The sequence below is a fragment of the Crinia signifera genome, chromosome 4 (genome assembly GCF_055691185.1).
Source record: "Crinia signifera chromosome 4, ASM5569118v1, whole genome shotgun sequence".
NCBI lineage: Eukaryota > Metazoa > Chordata > Amphibia > Anura > Myobatrachidae > Crinia > Crinia signifera.
The window spans coordinates 327,537,452-327,542,950 of NC_139220.1; positions in this window are offsets into that span (position 1 = coordinate 327,537,452).

Sequence of the window (5,499 nt, forward strand, 5' to 3'; positions counted from 1 at the left end):
CTCACAGTTAGAGCCATGGTGGGAATGGAACCCATGACCTCAGTGCTGTGATGCAGTAATGCTAACCATTACACCATCCGTACTGCCCCGTATATATAACACATGGTGGGGATAGAACCCATGTCCTCAGCGCTGTGAGGCAGTAATGCTAACCATTACACCATCCGTACTGCCCCGTATATATAAAACACATGGTGGGGATAGAACCCATGACCTCAGTGCTGTGAGGCAGTAATGCTAACCATTACACCATCTGTACTGCCCTGTATATATAACACATGGTGGGGATAGAACCCATGACCTCAGCGCTGTGAGGCAGTAATGCTAACCATTACACCGTCCGTACTGCCCTGTATATATATCACATGGTGGGGATAGAACCCATGACCTCAGTGCTGTGAGGCAGTAATGCTAACCATTACACCATCCGTACTGCCCCACATATATAACACATGGTGAGGATAGAACCCATGACCTCAGTGCTGTGAGGCAGTAATGTAACCATTACACCATCCGTACTGCCCCGTATATATAACACATGGTGGGGATAGAACCCATGACCTCAGTGCTGTGAGGCAGTAATGTAACCATTACACCATCCGTACTGCCCCGTATATATAACACATGGTGGGGATAGAACCCATGACCTCAGCGCTGTGAGGCAGTAATGCTAACCATTACACCGTCCGTACTGCCCTGTATATATAACACATGGTGGGGATAGAACCCATGACCTCAGTGCTGTGAGGCAGTAATGCTAACCATTACACCATCCGTACTGCCCCACATATATAACACATGGTGAGGATAGAACCCATGACCTCAGTGCTGTGAGGCAGTAATGTAACCATTACACCATCCGTACTGCCCCGTATATATAACACATGGTGGGGATAGAACCCATGACCTCAGCGCTGTGAGGCAGTAATGCTAACCATTACACCGTCCGTACTGCCCCGTATATATAACACATGGTGGGGATAGAACCCATGACCTCAGTGCTGTGAGGCAGTAATGTAACCATTACACCATCTGTACATATAACACATGGTGGGGATAGAACCCATGACCTCAGTGCTGTGAGGCAGTAATGTAACCATTACACCATCCGTACTGCCCCGTATATATAACACATGGTGGGGATAGAACCCATGACCTCAGCGCTGTGAGGCAGTAATGCTATCCATTACACCATCCGTACTGCCCTGTATATATAACACATGGTGGGGATAGAACCCATGACCTCAGCGCTGTGAGGCAGTAATGCTAACCATTACACCATCCGTACTGCCCCGTATATATAACACATGGTGGGGATAGAACCCATGACCTCAGCGCTGTGAGGCAGTAATGCTATCCATTACACCATCCGTACTGCCCCGTATATATAACACATGGTGGGGATAGAACCCATGACCTCAGCGCTGTGAGGCAGTAATGCTATCCATTACACCATCCGTACTGCCCTGTATATATAACACATGGTGGGGATAGAACCCATGACCTCAGCGCTGTGAGGCAGTAATGCTATAACCATTACACCATCCGTACTGCCCCGTATATATAACACATGGTGGGGATAGAACCCATGACCTCAGCGCTGTGAGGCAGTAATGCTAACCATTACACCATCCGTACTGCCCTGTATATATAACACATGGTGGGGATAGAACCCATGACCTCAGCGCTGTGAGGCAGTAATGTAACCATTACACCATCCGTACTGCCCCGTATATATAACACATGGTGGGAATGGAACCCATGACCTCAGCGCTGTGAGGCAGTAATGTAACCATTACACCGTCCGTACTGCCCCGTATATATAACACATGGTGGGGATAGAACCCATGACCTCAGCGCTGTGAGGCAGTAATGCTATAACCATTACACCATCCATGCTGCCCCAAACCTTAGGGGTTTATTTATGAAGCGTTGGGTTGTAAAACTTGCCACTAATTGTTGTGTTCATGCCTGATATATAAGAAGGGCAATGCGTTACTGTTACAGTTTTACAGCCCAATGCTTTGTAAATAAACTCATTAGCGTTACATTATATTTGAGGCCGTCATACATTATTTGTCTATAGATTACATCATGTTTATGGCTAAAGAGGAGATGTACAGTACAATCTTAAGGTGCCCATACACGTACCGATTACCCAGTACTTTTTGAGCTAAACTAGCATCTCATCGCATTGCATGCGTTGTGCATGCGATGCGATCAAAACACAGTACAAAAAGTATCTCATAGCACACATCGCACTGGGAAAATCGGTGCGTGTATGGGCACCTCTAGAGATAAAGGGGGAACATTTACTAAAATGAGTTCTATGTCACATGGGCTGTTGCTATGGGAAATCAATAAGCATCTACTTCGTATTTATTTCGCACCTTCTAGAGGATTAAAGATAGCATCTGATTCGTTGCCCATAGCGACCTCCCATGTGACCTAGAATTCTCATATTAGTACATTTATCCCCAAAGTGTAAATGTTGCCATAAAATTAAAAATGTAAAGCTATGATTAATCTAGCATATAGGAGACTAAGTGCTAAACTTTGGTGAGAGATAAAGTGGATGGAGACGACGTACCAGTCAATCAGCCCCCAACTGCCATTTTTTTAAACATAGCCTGTAACATAGCAGTAAGGAGCTGATTGGCTTATATTTTTCTCTGTCCCCTTTATCTCTCTCCCAGGCTTAGTGTATAGTCCTCATAGTCTTTGAGATGACAGTTATAAGTCAATTGGTTACTATACGCAACTGCTCAATTTAATTTCTCTCTCCGATTTGATCCATCTCCCCACTAATCCCCCAAATCCTTTTTATATTGTGGACATATATGTCAGCCGTACATAATAGATGTAACTGAAATTGAAGTTTCCTTTCTTTACTCACTAATATAATTTCTGCTAATTCAATGGTATTGTTTCACAGTCCCAATTTTTTGGGTTATGGCAGTGGTTCCCAAACTGTGCGCCTCGGCTCCCTGGGGTGCCTCAGGACACTTGCATGGGTGCCCCGGGTTGGTGGTCCAGGACCAATTCAAATTATTTATGGTTAATTATTTATGGGCAAAACCAGTGCTGGTTGCTGCCAATCATAGAATATGTACAAACAGAAGCAAATCCTGCCCTTTAACACATAACTGACCCTTAGGACTGCATATAAACACAATATACTTAATGTTATATGCATTCTAGGTTTTTGTTTTTTGGTTTTTTTTTTTGGTCTTTTGGTCTTCCAGCATGATGCCTCACTACGCTCGGCACACTATTATATTCCCACTTTATGTCCACTTGGATAGTAGAGTATGAACCAAGTGGACCAGCACCAAAAAAAAACTGAAAAACCTGTATCAACCTTGTGAATGTCAACCAGGTTCCTGACGATGCTTGCCTCCCATCTATCCAGTGGCACTGTCTAAGTCAACCCGGTCGACCAAGTATAGACATCTAACTAGATGCCATCAACCTCTAGTGGTCAACCATGGTATTGTCAACCTCAGCCCTGTCGATCCACTGTCTGGATTACACACCGTCGAGGGGGCGTGTCACAGTCTGCCCAAAGGCTGTGTCTAGCTCTATATGGGCTGGTCTATGCTTGTTGTTGAAAAAAAAAACTATATAATATTAGTAACAATATATTTATAAGTTTTGCAAGTATTGATACTGACACTGCTGCCTGCATTATGGGGTTTCTTTTTTGCACCTATATGTTTGATATGATATTTCTCTCCTTCTCACTAAACACAGTACACATGATTAATGTGATGCCTACGCAATAATTTACAAGCGCAATTTGACCTTGTGTGAATTCATCGCTAAGCATAGAGGTATGTTTTAGGTGTATTAAATGTTATTTTGTTGTGAATAAGGGACCGTCTGCATCTTGTAGTCACTACCTATATTTATTGGATGTGCTGCTTTCCATACCATTATAGCATTAGCAAAATCATAATGGACATCAGATATTCTAATTAAACAAATGTGTTTAACTGACGAAAGATTACTAGCAAAACAAATCGTACCCTAAGTCACAGGTCCCAACAAACAGCAGCAGCAGCAGCATGCTATGGGTCAGTGCACACAAGCACAGATAAAAATACCCTGTGTGAGCACATAGATACTGTAATGCACTATAAGGTTGTTCATGTTTTTTGTATAGAAAATACAATTGAAGGCACAGTCCAGATTTAAGTACCAAATATGCGTATAAAAAAGGTCAATAACTTATTTTTGCCGAAAATCAGTTGTGTATGTTAAAGCACATATAAATTTCTCTCAACATCATTTATACATGAAAAATGATGGTTATTGTTTGTTGATGCATTTGGATATATAACAGTAAAGGTAAACTAAAGAGACAGCGTGGCAGGCAAAGTAGGACTTAGACCTTCTGTAGTAAGGTGTCTATTTTCTAAGCAGTGGCATATCAGCTATCAACTCCTTAATGCCATGTGGCAGCCTGGTAGAAAAAGGTGATAACAAAGTTATCTTAAGGGCACCTAGTAATGGGTTGTTTGGCCAAGCTGCAACCTGAAAAAGGGTTGTTACCCCATTACAAATACAAACAAAAAAGACAAAGGTAGGTTGCGCTAAATACATTTCAGATTTGCATGTCATTAAAAATGATGACATTTATTTAAATGAAATGATTAAAATAAACAATACTAATACCATTTAGGAAATATCTGTTGCTGTATGTTTCCAATTGTTTTTTTTATAGTCACCGACATAGCCTTCAGGCTATAAGATCTTCCAGTGTCACTTCCTATGTGGCCCAGTATGGAAATGTCCACAACCAGGATCAGTGTCATAGCTCGAAATCCCCCCCTCCAAAAAAATTCCGGAACCCCCCTTCCCCCAGAAGGGGCAAGGCAATGGCTGATCTGACAGGCGACCCAGGCAGCAGTAAGCACTGAGCCCAGCTCAAGCTCCGTGCATATCTAATGAGCGGGGACCCAGCGCAGAGCATATTAAATGAGCAGGTCCCTGCCCCATGCATATGTAATGAGCGGGACCCGCTCATTACATATGCACGGAGTGGGAACCCACTCATTCAATTTGCACTGCACTGGGTCCCCGCTCATTAGATTTGTACAGGGCAGGACCAGCTCAGCACTCACTGCTGCTTGGGTCGCCTGTCAGTTCAGCCAATGGCGCCCACTACAGACCCCGCTTGCGCTGCTCCCCCAAGCCGCCATGGGGGCTGCCACATACAGATGGAGCCTCTCTCTTCCTTGCCCAGCACTCCCCAGAATGTCCCAGCTGGTGAGTGCTGGTGGAGATGGGCCTCCATCAGACTGGGACGTGCATCCATCTCATACGCATGTGCGTCCCAGTATCTTGGCGGCTGGGTGTCCTGACCCTTCCTGTCTCTGCTTCAGGGAGATGCGCAGGGTTCGAGGTGGTGGTGGGGCCCAGAGATGGCAGCGGGGGGCTGGCGGAGAGCTCCGTAGGAACGGAGCACAAAAGTGTCTTGTGCGCGCACCCCCTTCT